The sequence below is a fragment of the Schistocerca nitens genome, chromosome 7 (assembly GCF_023898315.1).
Source record: "Schistocerca nitens isolate TAMUIC-IGC-003100 chromosome 7, iqSchNite1.1, whole genome shotgun sequence".
NCBI lineage: Eukaryota > Metazoa > Arthropoda > Insecta > Orthoptera > Acrididae > Schistocerca > Schistocerca nitens.
The window spans coordinates 166,438,103-166,459,152 of record NC_064620.1 but is presented as its reverse complement, the minus strand read 5'-3'; positions in this window follow the sequence as shown (position 1 = coordinate 166,459,152).

Here is a 21,050-nt window from a genome sequence, read left to right as displayed (position 1 = left end):
TGACTACCAGTAACTACAGGGATCGTTCTTCTGCATTCACTTCCTTTGTGGAGGCCATTTAAAACGGTTAAAATGTTGTCTGAATAAATAGGTATAATTACTTGTAATTATATATCTGTATTGTCTGCCTAAACAATTCTGGGACCAAATGATATGGAGAAAGCCTGACCAAGTGACAGTGAAATACCACTGAATCTCTTTTAAATGTGATTTGTTGTCTCTGACACTGTCGATATCAAATAAAACTGTTAAAATATCGTATCAGTGTAACAATACGATGTACTCATACTGACTGGTTGCATAAGCATCCTTCAATTTGAATAATCATTCTGCAATACTGCTTTCGTCTGCTCCATTACCTCCAATTTATGCTACACTGACTGACTGATGCCACTTCCAGTAACAGTCACTTGCAATCAGTGCAAAATTTTACCAGTGTGCTACAGTAATACAAAGATAAAGTCTATGTCGCTATGAAGGTCGCGATTTAATATTGTTCCGATATTAGCTTCACCTAACGCACTAAGATCAAGTATGTCGTTCATATGTTCATGATTTCTACACTATTTTTGTTGGTGCAATAATATGTCGAAGATCTTTCACTCCCCCTGCAACCCACGCATATCTGTTCCCGAATAACAAACATGGAAAGCAATAAAATGTATTGCGAACATCACACTCACAAACCGATTTCCTTCCATATGATTTCATACTAAATTTCCTCGTACACTCTTTTTTGTAATTAATAGTCTAACGTTATGGTAAATAAAATAAAATGGAAAAGTGTAGCGGGGAGAATTCACCCAAGCAAACAAGCTGCCAGTCACCGCACTTGACACTTGCGCAAAGGCATCGATATGTGCCATGGTTTTCAAAAATCCCTCATGATCTCTTCATAAATTGTTATAAAGCGTTTTTTCCTGCGGCCCACTCAGACGAAATATTGTAAGAACTTGAAAGATGCATCTACCTACTTCGACTGACATAAATTGAGCCAAATCGCTGAGGCACGTCCCGTGCCATCCCCTTGCTAGGTATAAATTTGTAGTTCTACCTAATTTTTAACCTAATTTCTTCTCCTAAGATCTACTGGAAAAGAACATCTTCAGCGGATCATGTGCAGTATTCTCCATGTTGTTTGCTAGCACGGATCACGTCACATCTGAGCATGCGCTTCCCGCGCCCGGGTTCGATTCCCGGCGGGGTCAGGGATTTTCTCTGCCTCGTGATGACTGGGTGTTGTGTGATGTCCTTAGGTTAGTTAGGTTTAAGTAGTTCTAAGTTCTAGGGGACTGATGACCTCAGATGTTAAGTCCCATAGCGCTCAGAGCCATTTGAACCATCTTTTTGAGCATGCGCAGTCTGAGTTGACCGTTTCAGCACTCGACACTGGTATTTAGTTATGAGAAAGCACTACAAAACACGTTTCCGTCCTTTTTATTTGCAGACCAGCACACATTCGAAGAGAACTGTTGTAATTTTAGTATGATTTCCAGCTCGCATTCGAAGAGAAATGGTATAATTTTATTGCGATATTAACAGTGTGCTTAGTTCATTAGTAAGAGATCACTATTTGTCAGGACATTCAGAGCGTCTCTTACGACATGGAACTAATTAAGTATAAATCAAAGTGAATTATTGACATTTATTGACCTGTCAGTTCCGTGTAAGAGAATTTAAATGAAGTTCGCAACAAGGACTATCTAAGGAAGTATTGGTATTATTGAGTGCGGCCGCGCGGGATAGCCGCGTGGTTCGAGGCGCCTTGTCACGGCTCGTTCGTCTCCCCCCCGCCGAAGGTTCGAGTCCTCCCTCTGTCCTCGGTGTGTGTGTTGTACTTAGCGTAAGTACCTCAAGTTAGATTCAGTACTGTGTAAGCCTAGGAAGTGATGACCTCAGCAGTTTGGTCCCGTAGAACTTACCACAAATTTCCAAATTGAGTGCGATTGTGTACATATCAGTCAAGTTTCGTATATGTTAAGTATATGTTGGAGCCTGAACAACTTCAAATCGATATATTTACGAAGTACTTCAAATAATAAAAGTTTTCACTACTGCAAATGCATTAATTATTGTTACATTACGTATTCCAGGCATATGGTGCGCCATCGCAGTCAAATTAAGAAGTGTAATGACTTTTTAACTGCGAGTTAAGTTTGAGAGAAAAATAAGATGTATTTAGTCTAATTATTATTATCTAGATGACTGCCTTTCATCTTCACTGTCCTTTCATTTATGTTAGGCCCTACACTGAGGTGACGAAAGTCATAGGATACATCCTAATATCGTGTCGGACTTTCTTTTGTCCAGCTTAGTGCAACAACTCGACGTGGCATGGACTCAAGTCGTTGGAAGTCTCCTGCAGAAATACTGAGCCATAATTGCGAAACTGTTGCCAGTGCAGGATTTCGACTTCTCAATTATTTCCCATAAATGTTCAACGGGATTCAAGTCGGGTGACGTGAGTGGCGAAACCATTCATTCGAACTGTCCTGAAAGTTCTTCAAAGCATTCGCGAACGATTGTAGCCCGGTGACATGACGCATTGTCATCCATAAAAATTCCCTCGTCGTTTGGGAAAATGAAGTCCATGAATGGATGCAAATGGTTTCCAGGTAGCCGAATGTGAACATTTGCAGTTCATCAATGGTTCAGGTGGAGCAGAGGAACCATTCCATTCCATGTAAACACAACCCACAGCATTATGGAGCCATCACTAGCTTGCACAGTGCCTTGCTGATAAGTTTGATCCATGGTTTCGTGGCGTCTACGCCACACACGAACCCTTCCGTCACTTCTTACCAACTGAAATCGAGACTTACCAGACCAGGCCACCGGTTTCCAGTCGTCCAATGTCCAACCGACATGGTCACGAGCCCAGGAGAGGCGCTGCCGGCGACTTCGTGCTGTTAGCAGAGGCATTCGGGTCGTCTGTCTGCTGCCATAGCCCTCTAACGCCAGGTTTCGCCGCACTGTCTTAACGGATACGTGATCATTTTACGCAGTGTCTGTTGCCTGTTCTCACTGACAACTCTAAGGAAACGTCACTGCTGTTGGTCGTTAACTGAAGGTCGTCGGCCACTGGCTTGTCCGTGGTGAGAGGTAATGCCTGAAATTCGATATTCTCGGCCCATTCTTGACACTGTGGACCTTGGAATTACGAATTCTCTAACGATTTCCGAAATGGAATGCCCCGTGCGTCTAGCTCCAGCTACAAATCCGCTTACAATGTCAGTTAGTACGCCTCGTGCGGCTGTTTTCATGTCGGAAACCTTACCGCATGAATCACTGAGTACAAATGCATTGCCCTTTTATACCATGTGTATTGTGGTATAACTAGTTTTGTATATGTGCATTTCGTAATCCCGTGACTTGTCACCTACTTAATGTTCATTAGCAAGTCTGCTGTGAGATAATCGTTTACGGAGATGTACAAAAATGGTTCAAATGGTTCTAAGAACTATGGGACTTAACATCTGAGGTTATCTGTCTCCTAGACTCAGAACTACTTACACCTAACTAACCTAAGGACATCACACACATCCATACGCGAGGTAGGATTCGAACCTGCGACAGTAGCATCAGCGAGGTTCCGAACAGAAGCGCCTAGAACCGCTCGGCCACAACGGCCGGCAGGAGATGTACACTTATGAGTCAAAGCATTATGACTACTGCCCATCGAACGTTGAATGCCGCCTGCTGGCTTTGCGGTCACATGGCCCAGTAGCAAAAGTATGTAAGCGGAGCAGACACGGACTGGGTATCACCCTGAAAATTGGGAAATCCATTGAGATAAGCGACTTTGACAAACGGCAAATTATTATTACGAAGAGCCTGTGTACGAGTATTTCGAAAACGGCGAAAATGGTCGAATTTTCACGTGCTACTGTCTACGGAAAGAGGTGGAAGGACAGTGAAACTAACACTATGCGCTATGGTTGGACGACGAAGACTCTTCAGAGAAATTTTGATTCGGAGGCTTGTCTGCTCTGTAAATTAGGATAGATTGTCATCTGAGGCTTCTCTGCCCAAAGAGGACACTCTGGTGCATACACAAGTGTTTCGGAGCACACCGTTCATCATACAGTGTTTAACATGGAGCTCCGCAGCAAACCACCCCTACGTGTTCACATGTCGAACTAACGACATTTTCAATTACGATTTCAGTGGGCACAGTACTTTCGGGATTCGTCCGTCGATCAATGGAAACGTGTCGGCTCTCCGGGTGAATCACAGTCTTTCTACACTAAGTGGACGATCGTCTCCACAAACGCCGTCATCGAGGTCAACGGCGGCTCGAAACGCACAGCGCGCCACTGACGCAGGCTGCTGGGTGCAGTATTATGCTATACGGTCTCCTGCGCTTGCGTGTGACCAGTGGTAGTAGCTGAAGCCACGCTGACAACTGCGAACCACTTGCATTCCTCATGCTTGATGTCTTTCCTGATGGCGAAGTCATCTTTCAGCAGTCTAACTGTCCGTGTCTCGGAGCTAGTACAGTGATGCAGTGGTCTGAGACGCATTACAGTGAACTCAAATTAACGTCTCAGCGACCAAATTCGCGTGATATAAATCCTATGGAACCCATTTGGATCGATATCTGACGCCCTCAGCGCGTATGAAAATTAGCAGACTGATATTTACGCGAATTATGCGACCTGTGCATGAAAATCTAATGCTGCATATCTCCACAAATATACCAACAAACTGTTGGCCCCTGATTCGCAGAATCGTTCCAAAGACGGACAAACAACCTATTAAGCAGGCACTCATAATATTTTGGCTCATCAGTGTAAATGAATCACCGCCAATTTTGCCTTGGTTCACCTGGGATGCTGTCGCTGTAGCTAACAATCGCTGGATGTTCAGCGGTTCTCGGAAAAAAATAAGGGATTGTGGGATGCTATCTTGTCAGTGTATGAATTATTTTAGCAAATATACATAAATTATCTCGCCTGGCACTCCGATACAACGTGGTGTTGTAGAACGTACTGGGTTTGAAATATGCAGGCTGAAAAGTATTTAAACCGACAAACTCTCAGAGGTTGTAGGGGACATCAAAACAAATATTTTTCCCTAATGTCATTTTTTCCTATGAGGAGTATTTAAACCGGTAGAGGAAGATTTCTCTGGCGGAAAATTAGTTAAACCAACAAACACTTTTCCATTTTTTTATGACCAAGAGACAACTCATTAACACAACCCGATTTCAGTTACAGTAGATTTTCAAAAATGCCTCCATTGACACGTAAACAAAGATTACACCGTCGGATCATATTCTGTCTGACACGGGCAAAAACCTGAATTGTTCCTGTTGCTGCCACTATCCGGGCAACCAGAATCCTCTTTCTTCTGATGCAACAGGAGTTGAGTAACCAAGGTTGCGCATCTCTCCGCACACAAAAAAGTCCAGAAGGGACGTATCTGGGGATCGAGCAGGCCATGGTACAGGACCACCTCTGCCAATCGACGTTTCTGGGAACCGTCGGTCCAAGAATCGACTCACACGACGACTGAAATGTCACGGCGCCTCGTCATGTTGGAAACACATGCGTTGTCTTGTAGGGAGCGGGACGTCTTCCAGCAATTCTGGCAATGCTCTGTCGAGAAAATTGTAACAGTGTCTGCCATTTAATGGCCTAGGTAGCAGATACGACTCAATTAAACAGTCCCCAACCACACCGACCCACACATTAACGAAGAACCGCACTTTATGAGCGCTACTAACTGTAGCATGTGTGTTATCCTCACTCCAAACATGCGAATTATGCATGTTGAAGACTCCATCACACCCGAACGTTGCTTCATCGGTAAACAACACAGAGGATGGAAATGTTGGATGCATTTCACGCTGTTCCAGGTACAACTGCGAAAACTGTGCTCTGGTTGGATAATCAACTGGTTCCAGGTTGTGGACACGCTGTAAGTGAAATGGACGTAACAACTGCTCTCGAAGGACTGTTCTTACATTCGTCTGATTCGTTCCCATGTTACGTGCAATTGCACGAGCGCTGATTGAAGGATCCCGCTCCACATGCTGCAAGACAGCTTCCTCAAATTGCAGCATTCTTACCGTGCGACGGCGTCCCTGTCCAGGTAATCTGCTAAATGACCCGGTCTCACGCAGACGTTGGTACACAGCAGCAAAGGTCGTATGATGCGGGAAACGGCGATTAGGATACTCTTGTTGATAAACCCGCTGTGCAGCTCGTCCGTTGTGGTGCGCTACGTAGTACGCACCAACCATATCAGTACTCACTCCAGATGTATCGCTCCATTAGTAAACAGAGACAATGCACTACTACACTGGTGGGCAGCAGTTGCCTACAACCGAAAAGCGTAATACGGTCTCTAACAACTGAAGAGCGTAATACGGCGTCCACCGTTTTAAATAATCCTCATAGGAAAAAATGACATTAGGGAAAAATATTTGTTTTTATGTCCCCTACAACTTACCAGAGTTTGTCGGTTTAAATACTTTTCACCCTTTAGACACTATTTAATACAGCACACAACAATGGGCACACGCGTAGCGATGGGTTTAAATAGTGTAGCGTCAGTTTTATTTCCAGCTATCACGCCGCAGATAACATTCACTTTAGTCCTCACATCAATTAACTATAGTAAATCTTTTCACAGGTCACTCTTTCAAATAGCAGATAAACAATAATATTCTCTTTTCGCAACACTGTGTTGCCACTGAAGTTCTCTGTCTCTCCTGAACCAAGATGATAACTGTTCTGCACACGCAAGCGTTTTGTGACAACAACTGGTTCTTCTCGTACATTCAGCGTCATGATGACATTTTGAAATTCTGCGTCGTTCCTCGGTGAAATTTCGCGATCTTGAAATCTTGGTTCCTGCGTTTTCTTTTCTTGAGTTTTCCCCTCTTCTTCGTCGATAGTTTTATTTCTTCTTTGTCGGGCGGGATTAGCCGAGCGATCTGGGGCTCTGCAGCCATTGACTGTCCGGCTGGTCCCGGCAGAGGTTCGAGTCCTCCCTCGGGCATGGGTGTGTGTGCTTGTCCTTAGGATGATTTAGGTTAAGAAGTGTGTAAGCTTAGGGACTGATGACCTCAGCAGTTATGTCCCATAAGATTTCACACACATTTGAACATTATTTCTTCTTCAGACTGTAAGAATGCTACTATGATAGTTTTCTGGGAAGTTCTGCATACTGCTCGTGTCTGTATATTCAGACTCCTTACTCTGTTTCACTACTGTAATCCTCTCCTCCACATACAGTCTTCTGACTTCCATCAGAAAGAAAGCTGCCCCTCACTGGAAATTGCCACTTTTTTCACCGATTAAACGACGCGTCTTCGTCTGTCCGTCATTACGTTACAGTGTCCCCACATTAATTAACTCCTTTCATTTGCCACTTTATGGTTAACGAAATTTTACGCAAATAAACTTTTTTCTGCTGGACCTATGTGTATTCCTTACATTTGAAATGCTTAGAATTTTACTTGAGAAATTACAACTGTGGGGATATCGACAGAAACATACATAACTGAAGAGTGACAAGAGATTTATCTTTGAACGGTGCAAAGACTGCAGTGCATTCTGTGTCATGACTGAGCGACAACGTGTCATTGTATTGCGCTTTATAGGCTAAATAAATCTTCTGCACAATCTCCGATCCGACTACGTTATTAGGACGTTGCCCATCATCTGATAGGGAACGTTCCTTCAATGTTGACCCCACGTCAAAACCACCTACCATGTCGCACGAGCTTTCGAAAGAAACGTTTTACTGCGCAGTAACAATGCAGCCATTTTTACCCGCCTACATAGTTGTACCGATTACAGGGAATAATGTATCTGTAATTAAAGCATGTGAAGTGCAGCGGCAGTGCAATCATTGTATTGACACAGCCTATGATAAAACAAGAGTGCACCTCAGCTATGTATGAACTGCTGCCAGTTAACGCAACGCATATTACGCCACGACAATGGCAGCAAACTGACAACTGATTATTGAAACCTAAATTCGATTGAGTGTCGAGAACGATACTACATTCGTCACCCTCATCTGTCATTCAGCAGAACATGCAGCTTTATTCAGTGACGTCATCTTGGCACACCTTCCTACAACAAATACGACGGTGTCAAAATCTACATAATAACCTTATTAGTGGACGTCGAACGAGATTCTAAACCGAGTTCACAACAAATAAACAAGTAAAACATCGTTCACTCAATGAAATGCCTCACGAGACTTCCGCGACAACCGCGCCGCCTTTCGGGATGGGGCATTCGCTCCGCTCCGCACTTTCCTGTTCAAACACTCCTACATTTCGACTTACTAAGTGTTTCATTTTCTTCCTCGCCGTGACCACCTGTCACAGCCTCTTTTTACCTCGTAAACTCAGCTCACAACCGAAATGACCTCCGTTCAGACTCGAACAGCCTGCCCTATGCTTCTCCACCGCAAAGTGCATATTCACCTCACTGAACATCCTCGACGACGACACTTGATTTGTTACCCTCATCTGCCATCTAAAAGAACGTGCAGCTTTAATCAGGGACGGCCTCTTGGCACCATCTTCGCGCGACAAATACACGGGGCTAAACGGCACTGCTACGACACCCGAGCATCAGAAGTACCATGCTATTTAAGACGAACAGTGGAATTATAAAATGCCATCACAGCTTTAGCGACGACTCCGCTCAACGCTGGATGCCACCCTAACTCCTCATGTCGCCTTATGGACGCACTGGTTCGTTATACAACCTTTGCAGCTAAAATCGATAATGATATCACATGAAACTGAACCCTTAGACCAACTTGGGCTCAAGCAGACAGGTTGTTTATTTTACTTCAGCATAGGCGCCATATAAATCTTAAAGGCACAGCATCGTCACCTCATGCAGCCACCAGACTATATACTTCCCACCCTGGACAACCCCGAGTGGAGAAGAGAACAGCCGACATTCATGTCAGCACATTGAACCCATCCACCAACCAGGAGGCTACACAAGGCGCCACTCCTGCAGTGGCTAGCATAAAATTGAATGTTACAGGCACCTCAATATCACGATGCAGTTGGTATCGCACACATCGTGGCGACGTTGCATTCAACTGTCAGCACCCCTGCAGGGTTCCCAAGCTTGGAAAGCTGCCTGCCGTAGGCGCACTGGCCCACACAAACGCGCTAAGCCGCCAAAAGCCACTACGGGTGACTCAAACACAGTCTTCCTCGTCTACACATGCGGTAGGCCGACTCTCTATCCTCGATCTCAATTTATGAAAGTACTTTTTATTGGACATGGGATCTGATATTAGCTCAATACATCTGGAGGGTATATCAGCACTTAACAAAACATCAGTATTACAACTTTGTGCAGCTAGTAATACAAGGAGCACGGCTCATGGTTACACCACATGCACACAACAACTATCGCCTCAAAATTAACTCACATAGACCTTTCAAGTTACTGACGTCATGGAGCCAGTAATTATAATCACATTCCACCATGCTATGGGACATTGCGTCTAAGAGCTGTTTGCCCTCCTCCAGCGACACGTACAGTTAAACAATGACTCTGCTTATGTCAACACATTGAAGGAGTGTGTCACATACACAGAAACAATGTGTGACACATCAGCTCTACGACGATTATCGCGTAGTTGTCGATGCACTATTGACTGAGAATACTTCTCCTCTACATCGCATCGAGCAAACATGAACAATATGCACGCTAACCCGCAAGCACTTGAAGGCCATCTCGTGTATCCACCACCCCAACAAACACGGGGAACCCCAAAGACCTCACTGTTTTCGACCAGCCACACCCCACTGTCTGCGCCCACTGCAGCAATACCATCAATGACGGTGAACACACAGAGGAACATTAAGGTTAGTACCAAATACTCTGCCTCACTGCAGAGCGCCTCAGACACGCCCCCCCTCTACGTTACCCACCACGGAGCTGCAAGCACTACAGGAATCATGCATCGCATCATAACAACTACCACGATTCCATGCATCAAGAAGTGCACCACATGACCCTAGCTAACTTATATGCCACTAAGACTGACCAAATGTTACAAACAAGCATTGTTCAACCATCAAACAGCCCAGGGGCAACTCAAATTACTAACATAAAACGATTGGGCATAATACCTCTGTGGCGGCTAATGAGTCTTCAACACCTGTACAGTAACCAGCATACAAGACATTAAACACTCAATAGCAGGTGCAATCATTTTACATCACCTAGAAATCTCCATCTACATCTACATCTACATTTATACTCCGCAAGCCACCCAACGGTGTGTGGCGGAGGGCACTTTACGTGCCACTGTCATTACCTCCCTCTTCTGTTCCAGTCGCGTATGGTTCGCGGGAAGAACGACTGCCGGAAAGCTTCCGTGCGCGCTCGAATCTCTCCTCGGGAGGTATAAGTAGGGGGAAGCAATATATTCGATACCTCATCCAGAAACGCACCCTCTCGAAATCTGGCGAGCAAGCTACACCGCGATGCAGTGCGCCTCTCTTGCAGAGTCTGCCACTTGAGTTTGTTAAACATCTCCGTAACGCTATCACTCTTACCAAATAACCCTGTGACGAAACGCGCCGCTCTTCTTTGGATCTTCTCTATCTCCTCCGTCAATCCGATCTGGTACGGGTCCCACACTGATTATCACGCTCTTCAATCTCTTCGAAAACCTTTTCGTGCTTTATGTGTTAAAAAGTGTGCCGAGACTCTGCAGTGCATCATCGGCGGGATTCTTTTATGTTTCGATTATTGCTGTGCCTATCTAGACAATATTCCCATCTTTTTGACTACACTCAAAGACCATGACCAACACCTCTAACATGTTCTCACTCCTCTTAACAATGGTGATCAACGATTCAAAATCCGAAATACAGAAATCAGCCATATAGTTACTATGGCTGGCATCATACACCAGACAGGGCCGATATTGTAAAACAGCCTCCACTCCCTCAAGATTACCACTAACTCCATTGCTTTCTCGGAATTCTGATCTTTCACCTTCACCCCTGCCACATGCACCAGCGTTACAGACACCTCTAACTACCACATAGCAGGCTCTAATAACCATGGGTGAAGAAAGACTGACTGGACTACTGAAATGAAGGATGCTTTGGAACTCACAGAAGATTGTCTTGTTCATAGTATCACACTAACCCACCCCATCCCAGACCCTCAACTAATTGACACTACAGGTTCCAGCTACTCTGTCATTGGCGCCGTACTCACACACCCCTCCAATTCTTCTCATGAAAACTTACACCCTCTCAATTAAAATTCAAAATCGTCATGTTTTGAATGAGAACTCCTCATAGATTATGAAACCGTGAAATACAGGGCTATTACAAATGATTGAAGCGATTTCATAAATTCACTGTAGCTCCATTCATTGACATATGGTCACGACACACTACAGATATGTAGAAAAACTCATAAAGTTTTGTTCGGCTGAAGCCGCACCTCAGGTTTCTGCCGACAGAGCGCTCGAGAGCGCAGTGAGACAAAATGGCGACAGGAGCCGAGAAAGCGTATGTCGTGCTTGAAATGCACTCACATCAGCCAGTCATAACAGTACAACGACACTTCAGGACGAAGTTCAACAAAGATCCACCAACTGCTAACTCCATTTGGCGATGGTATGCGCAGTTTAAAGCTTCTGGATGCCTCTGTAAGGGGAAATCAACTGGTCGGCCTGCAGTGAGCGAAGAAACGGTTGAACGCGTGCGGGCAAGTTTCACGCGTAGCCCGCGGAAGTCGACGAATAAAGCAAGCAGGGAGCTAAACGTACCACAGCCGACGGTTTGGAAAATCTTACGGAAAAGGCTAAAGCAGAAGCCTTACCATTTACAATTGCTACAAGCCCTGACACCCGATGACAAAGTCAAACGCTTTGAATTTTCGGCGCGGTTGCAACAGCTCATGGAAGAGGATGCGTTCAGTGCGAAACTTGTTTTCAGTGATGAAGCAACATTTTTTCTTAATGGTGAAGTGAACAGACACAATGTGCGAATCTGGGCGGTAGAGAATCCTCACGCATTCGTGCAGCAAATTCGCAATTCACCAAAAGTTAACGTGTTTTGTGCAATCTCACGGTTTAAAGTTTACGGCCCCTTTTTCTTCTGCGAAAAAAACGTTACAGGACACGTGTATCTGGACATGCTGGAAAATTGGCTCATGCCACAACTGGAGACCGACAGCGCCGACTTCATCTTTCAACAGGATGGTGCTCCACCGTACTTCCATCATGATGTTCGGCATTTCTTAAACAGGAGATTGGAAAACCGATGGATCGGTCGTGATGGAGATCATGATCAGCAATTCATGTCATGGCCTCCACGCTCTCCCGACTTAACCCCATGCGATTTCTTTCTGTGGGGTTATGTGAAAGATTCAGTGTTTAAACCTCCTCTACCAAGAAACGTGCCAGAACTGCGAGCTCGCATCAACGATGCTTTCGAACTCATTGATGGGGACATGCTGCGCCGAGTGTGGGAGGAACTTGATTATCGGTTTGATGTCTGCCGAATCACTAAAGGGGCACATATCGAACATTTGTGAATGCCTAAAAAAACTTTTTTGAGTTTTTGTATGTGTGTGCAAAGCATTGTGAAAATACCTCAAATAATAAAGTTAATGTAGAGCTGTGAAATCGCTTCAATCATTTGTAATAACCCTGTATGTATGTGAAGATATCGAAGGCCATCATATTATAGATATTATAGCATTTACAGAACACAAACTGCTCATTGATGCCTTGTAATACCCATCAAAAGTTTCAAGCTCTGTCACTACTAACACTTGCACCTTATCACCCAATACACAACAGACATTCGTCATCTATGAGGAGCAGACAACGTCATTGCAGACTGCTTATCAATGGTCAATAACATCACCCTTCACTTCATTTAAACTTAAGCACAAAATAAAGAAAAGATATTAAGGATGTACAAAATATACAGTCATTATACACATGTATTTAATCACTGAGAATGCACTGTGTTGTTTTATGCCTGAGAAAATATCCAGTATGTATAGTTCAAATAATACTTTGGTATTCATATAGCTGCCATCATCCGTTTTTCTTAAGTACAAATCATCTCTGCATTTCATAGGTTCACTTTTCTTTTTACACGATGAAAACGATTGTTGGTTCATAGCCGACAAGTATTTGAAGAACACCAGGTAAAATCTTCGACAAGCAAAGACGTCCATACGTTCTCTTCACCACTCGCAGTGCCCAGTTGACAGAATTCAACGCATTTGCAGCCATTTTTGAAAATAAGAACGTGACGTAATCAAGACAGACTGTCTGCAATCACATACACAATTGTGCACTGTCAGCTTATACCTGTGGTGCACCAGCCACTAACAAAGCAATATCATCGTTCGCAAAATCGGTGGCATGAAATGAAACATTAGTGGGGTTCGAGTGACAGGGAATTTTCCCAAGTTCTGCATATACATCTGCGATCCATAAGCAGTCTTACAGTGTCATCCGGTTTCATTCTTCTGAATTACATATCCCACTTTTTAAAAACTGATTGACAATGAGGTATTAGTTATTTACAAAGATGGGACCGTCAGACAAATACGAGTATGTTTTACGATCCTTGACATGTTTTTCGAATGCCTTGCTGTTTCTGACTCATGCAATGCTTCGATTCCAAATCGAAAGGATGAAGTAATTTCTTTGTCGGTGTAGCTAAGCAAACACCTCCTTCACGCACTGCCAGGGAGCATGGCAAGACGCTCGAATTTGGTGGCAGACAGGATTAGAACTTTGCCCCCAACTTACATGCACGGAAATCACAGGGAAAGTGCGATTGCTGGTCCATAGTCGTCACTGCTTGTTGGTCTTATTTGGTGAGAGCCTTAGTGTATATGCCAGACGAACAGTTCTTTGGGGGCTACCCACTGGGCTACAACGTTCTTTATACTATGTGTGTTATAATGTTTCAGATCCGAATTAACTCTGCTTTTATTTCAGTCCCAAATTGGTTAACTTACATTGCTAAAAAAAAATTATGACACAGTTTATCCTGTCCACCGAGTCTGAACCCTGTTGGTAATTTATGAATATTACTAAATGTTAGTATAATTAGAGCCAATAATTATTCTCGTGGAGCAATTGTTTCACTGTTGACATTGTTTGATCTGCTTGTTTAAATATTATTTATCCACTCTTTTATAGAACTGTTCTGAGTTGTCACAACTTAAAATCAAGCTATGTACCGTACATTGCATTGTCTCTTGGTTGTGATTTGCATTTTGTTAATTTGATGTTTGGCTATTCTAATGAGACATCCACTACCACCAAACGAGATGGCGCAGGGGTTAACACACTGGACTCACATTCCAGTGGACGATGGTTCAAAACCAGATCCAGCCATCTGTGATTTCCCTGAATTGCGCAAATGCCGGGATGGTTCCTTTGAAAGGGCATGGCTGACTTCCATCCCCATGCTTTCCTAATCCAGTGGAACCAATGATCTCGCTGTTACGTCCCCTCGCCCAATTCAGCCAACCACCCAACACCCACCGTCTACGAGAGTTCACATAATATTTCTCTGATTTACGGAGAGATTATTTTTCGTGTTACATGAAGTTGACAATTGCTTGTTCTGATCTGCTGTGCTTAAAGCTTTCACTAAATTTTTTTGATGCTCGTTGTATTTGGGGGGGGGCGGGGGTGAGACTTGAATTCACCGAAATTTTTAGTCAGTTATAGTAATACCTCAAGTCATACAGTGATTTATGGAATTTATTTTGTGACAGACGCTCTACGTAATGCTACAATTATAAACCTCAATTAAAAATTGCTCGGATTTCAAACATTAAATCTTTTTTTCTGGTTTTCTCGAATTAATTTATGTTTGTCAAATTTGATGTGTTAAAATAGATTGATGATAATAGATCACTTATGTTTCAGTGGGTCGAAAATAATAGCCAACCAGTTGCAAAATACAAGTTCATTAAACCTTGATCATAGTTTCGACAGTTTTAAAACTGGGCGAAGTGTTATGTTTTTTGTGATCTTACCACTGCCTCTCTTGATACCATATTTCAGTTTGAAATATTTTGTGTAGGCAGTGATGGACATCTTTTAGGAAGGTTAAAAAACTGCACCGCAAACACACAGCTGCAACGCTATTTTTTAATGAAGACAATCGATGTCAGTCCAACAACAGAGTATTTTCAGGTCCCAAGCACCAAAATCAGAAAACCAGGTAGCAGCTGTGTACTGTTGTAATACATAACCTTCATGTGCATAGACATTAAATGTAGATCATCACATATTAATTCCAGGGGAAAATCCTCTAGCACAATTGGGCAGTTTTGTATTTCCCACCAATTTTTGAATTTCCTCGCATTTCATACATAGGGCAATTGGCCTGTGCTATCAGAGGGATGGGAGGAAGGGATAATCTGTTACCACTGTGTGATATTTTATGGAGAGGTGGGAGGAAGGGATAGTGGATGGAGACCTGGCGACAATACAGGTTGTCCAGAAATACATCCAGCCTCACTACTGGTGAGCCAAAACATGTCACCACTGACCACCATGACATTATAGGCTGCCTGGTGGTGCCGTGGGCACTTGATAAGTAGTACGTAAGTGGAATAGAGACGGATGAGGAATCATTTTATCAATGCACAGCAAATCCACTGATGTAAGCGACTTTAACAAAGGACAGACTGTTATGTCTCTAGCCTAGGAAAGAGCATCTCCAAAATACTTGCTACTGTCGAGAGTGTATATACCAACTTGCTCAAGGACAGCGAAATCATGAGTGGGAGATAAGGAATTGGACGTCCAAATTTCAGCACGGAACGTAGAGGTCGGATACTTTCCCTCTCTGTAAAGAATGATAGACGGTGATCTGTGAGAGATGTTGGTAGAACCACAAGTTTTCCAGAGCAAGAAGTTCAGTAAGCAATTCTGCAACACACGATCTCTTCATCTTCCCATGTTCTTCCAACGATATCGTGAACTATGATCGCAATGCAAATGCGATCGTCGAGAGTAGGCCATGAATCAGTGGAAACGTGTCACCTGCTACGATGGATCACACTTCTTGCTACACCAGGTCGATTTGTTATGTCCCACTAAGCCATCATCTAAGTGAATGGCTTCTAGAAACATGCACCACAACGTAGATGAAAGCAAGTGGGAGCAGTATTATGTTGGGGAGGGTTCATTCATCTGAGCTTCCTTGGGATCTGTGGTAGTGATCTACAGTACCATAGCGCCTGTGAAGTAACTGAACATTATCACAGTCCCTATGCATGCCTTCTGTCTTGTCCTCATCCCCAACGTATCCCCAACGGCAATGGCATCTTGCAATAAGATAAAAATCCCTGTCACAAGGCCAGAAACGTACTACAGTAGTTTGAAGTGCTTGATAGTGAACTCGCATTGATGTCTTGGCTAACAAATTTGCCTGCTCTGAGCCCAATGGCTCACATCTGGACACTATCGGGCATCAGACGTTCGCTCACAAACCACAGGCCTATAATGTCCAGGAATTGCCTGACTGGTGCGTAAATATGTGGTTCCACATATCTCCAAGACTGTTGCTGAAATAAATTACATTTAACATATTCTATAGCTGTTATTCCTTCTATGTTAATTCTGTTCATTTTAAGCATTTTAATGCTATCTGCAATGGACAGATGGCGCGTGTAATTGCTGTTTCCCTTTATAGCATTTTCCTGTACATTTCATTTATTACCTATTTTTATACTTCTGTTACTGCTTAGTCTCTTGTTACAGCAATTTAGGCCTTCCCAGATATTTTTTACTTAAGTATAATTGGTTCCATACCACGCTGGGCGCCTGTTACAGCAACCAGTTATCAATTATTTGGAATAAGACAGACTTGTCGCAAATTGTTTTATGTTTTTATTATCAATGTCACGCTTCACCATTGTGGGGCACTTCAGGTTAATGTAAGAAGTAATGTGGTGAGCCAACATCCGTCCTTCAATGGCATTACGAGAAAACTTCGTCCTATCGTCATTAGGCAAATGATAGGACAATGGTTCCTTATATTTTTTTATCAGTGCCTTATTCTGGCATTAAAGTACGGATGTTGGTTCACCGCATTACTTCTTAAGTTAATCTGGAGACCCTCATAAGGGCGAAACACGACATTGTCAGTAAACAGGTAAAACAATTTGCAACGAAGACTGTCTTACTTCAAGCTATCTTTTACTTATCTGTCCTGAGTGCTTTATCTTATAGGCTTTAATGCTTTTTTTTAATAGCTCTAAATGTAAAGTGAATGTGTGTCAGTAACATTTCCTCCTGTTTTAACACTTCTAGTGCTGATTAATGCTTCTGATATGATTTTATTTTTGTGTGGAGCCACAGTCATATTAAACATTTTGCAAGATATAACCGCCATTTGGCTGTACAATAAGTTTTATTCCACAAGCTAAACTTATCAAGAGTTACAGGTAATAAAAATCATTAAACTTAAATATAATACTAATCATTGCCAAATAAAGTCTCTCCGATCATATAAACCAATTTTATCGTAAGTAAAAGCGAGAACATTTGTGTAATAGGAAAATTGGCTGGCAGTTAGAATGAAATCTTCATGTGGTTTTGGAACAAAACAGGTAACCAAACCACAGATTTTAAACATTTTTGCGCTGCGTGTAAGCAGCTACATACTTTCGGAAATTAGGTGCCGTCACATGAAAAGTCACTAGCCAGGTACTCTGGGCAGGTCCCTCTATAACATACCGAAGACTCATCAAAATCTATTATTAACAGGTTTATGGTCCTCTTGTCATTCTGTGGGGCACTTTCCCACGAAAGGCAAAGGTCTCGAGTTCGAGCCTCGGTCCCATACATAGTCTGTGGAGCACTTGCCCACGAAAGGCAAAGGTCTCGAGTTCGAGACTCGGTCCGATATACAGTTTTAATCTGCCAGGAAGTTTCATATCAATGCACACTCAACTGAAGAGTGAAAATTTCGTTCTGGGAACATCCCCCAGGATGTGTCTCATCGTATCCTTTGTTCTATGAGTTCTGTTATTACAAATTTTGCAGGAGAGTTTCTGCGAAGTATGAAAAGCAGGAGACGAGGTACTGGCGGAAGTAAAGCTACGAGGACGAGTCGTGAGTCGTGCTTGGGTAGTTCGGTCGGTGATCACTTGCCACCGAAAAGCAAAGATCCCAACTCCGGTCCAGCACACAGTTTTAATCTGCCAGGAAGTTTCAAACAAACATATGTTTACTGCATGCTCTAACTATACAGAATAACAGAGGACTGTGTACGCACTTGTTTACTGTTTTCTGCAAGTCGTCCGAACCAGCAAAACGGCGATGGCATCTTGCAGTAAGATAACAATCCCTGTCACAAGGCCAGAAACGTACTACAGTAGTTTGAAGTGCTTGATAGTGAACTCGCATTGATGTCTTGGCTAACAAATTTGCCTGCTCTGAGCCCAATGGTTCACATCTGGACACTATCGGGCATCAGCCGTTCGCTCACAAACCACAGGCCTATAATGTCCAGGAATTGCCTGAATGGTTCAAATGGCTCTGAGCACTATGGTACTTAACTTCTGAGGTCATCAGTCCCCTAGAACTTAGAACAACTTAAACCTAACTAACCTAAGGACATCACACACACCCATGCCCGAGGCAGGATTCGAACCTGCGACCATAGCGGTCGCGCGGTTCCAGAGTGCAGCGCCTAGAATCGCACGGCCACGCCGGCCGGCCTATTTGGTACAGATGTTCGTCGTAGTGTTATTGACCTTGTTCTCTTATAGCTCGCATAACTTCTGTATTTCATTAATGATATGGTGCTTGCAATATATATAATATCTAGTATTAAATATAGATATGTTGAATATCGTCACATAGCACTTCTAACAATGCCCTGCTTCACACTCGTACAACTGTACGTAATATATTCGAGTTCGAAATTTCTTATGCTTTCAGTGGTAGTACTACGTCATTTTGTGTCGCTTCTACATAGTAACCATATGAAGTGATTATTGCCACGCGGGTTAGCCGCGCGGTCTGGGGCGCCTTGTCACGGTCCGTGCAGCTCCTCCCCCCCCCCCCTCCCCCGTCGGAGGTTCGAGTCCTCCCTCGTGTGTGTTGTTCATACTGTAAGTTGGTTTAAGTTAGATTAAGAAGTGTGTAGGCTCAGGGACCGATGGCCTCTGCTGTTTGGTCCCATAAGACCTTACCACAAATTTCGAAAAAATTTCCAAGTGGTTATTCTCTCTACTCCTTGAACCTGGAATCAGCCAAGACACCATACTTATCGTTGTGTCTGGATCAATTCGTAGTACAATCATCCAGTATTATTACAGGATGAAGGAGGGAGCCATTCCGTTGATTCAGACACGCGAGTGATAAGAATTACTGCGTCGCGAGAAGCGATCTGTACTAGGCATTTACGTTCATTATGATACCGCCATGGGCAGCGCATTGTCTCATTATCGCGATATAAAACATTATGTGAAACTGTGTTACAGGATTTTGAGAAACAGGAAGCCATAGTGCCTGAAGACAATGGGCGGAAGAACGTAGAGGAAGGGGCACACGCTTCGACGTGTTTTGTCCTCTGGCGTCGTGGCTGATAAGCGATACGCTTCAATTACGCAGAGTGTAGGCTGCGAAACGAGTGTATATTTATAGCTGTCGTGGTGGCCCACTGATATTCAAGGCAACCTTTATTCGGTTGTTTTGCACCTATCACACAGTGGCGCCACTGACAGTGTTTTCCTTAAGTCTGGAATACGTTCTCCTTTCACAGTGGTCGGTATGCTGTAAAGCGAGATACTCTTTCAATCGTTGAGCCCTGCAAACTGTCTAAACTTGAACCCTATTGGACTTGCCTGCAACCCATTGGGAAGCAAAGTCAGCACTCCCCTCTAATAAAGTTAAAAAAGCAACACTAATTAAAACACAAATAACTAATAAAAGAAAATTCAAAATAAACATAAATAAATCATAAAGTATCAATACTATTTGTAGAAAAAATCTACATAAATGAATTCTAATGATCAAAGAACTGTCTTACACAGGGATCCCCGTCCGATTTGTCATGAGGGGGCTGTTGATGTGGTTACAGAGCACCAAGCATGGCAGAATTTCGTCAGATCTCCGCCCCCAGAGGGTGATAAAAATTTCTAGCAGAGTCCACGAAGTACTCAGAAACACTTTGCGCTAGTCACCTATGGCGTTATCATGGGACTGTTACTGTTTGACATGGACTTCAGTCCTTCTAAACGAGTACAAAGTATTAGTCCACACTTTAAAAATGCTACACCTGATGCTCCTCCAGTAGGTTCCACGCAAACCTGCAAACGTAGAGGTAATATTTCCATTTAGTTGAGTTACCTAAATACATCTGCATCTAAATCTACATAGATACTCCGCAAGCCACCGTACGGTGCGTGGTGGAGGGTGCCCTCAACTAGAGCGAGGGAAATGTAACTGTCTGTATGCCTCCGTATGGGCCCTAATTTCTCTGATCTTATTTTCGTGGTTCTTATGCGCAATGTATGTTGGCGGCAGTCAGTTTCAAATGCCGCTTTAAATGTTTTCACCTTCCCTCCAGGTATTCCCATTTGAGATCCTGAAGCATCTCTTTAACACGTGTTGTTCAAATGTACCGGTAACAAATCTAGCAGCCCGCCTCTTAACTACTTCGATGTCTTCCTTCAATCCTACCTGGTGTGGATCCGAAACACTCAAGCAGTACTCAAGAATTGGTCGCAGCAGTGTGTCCTGCATGCGGTATTTAATTGTGAACCTCTCTTTCCTAAAATTATCCTAATAAACCGAAGTCGAACATACGTCTTCCCTTTCGTTGTTGAAATTAATTATTTGTAAAATCCGTTACTACATATTCTGGCCAGCCTAGGTAGCCGTGCGGTTCTAGGCGCTTCAGTCTGGAACCGCGAGACTGCTACGGTCGCAGGTTCGAATCCTGCCTCGGGCTTGGATGTGTGTGATGTCCTTAAGTTAGTTACGTTTAAGTTGTTCTAAGTTCTATGGGACTGATGACCTCA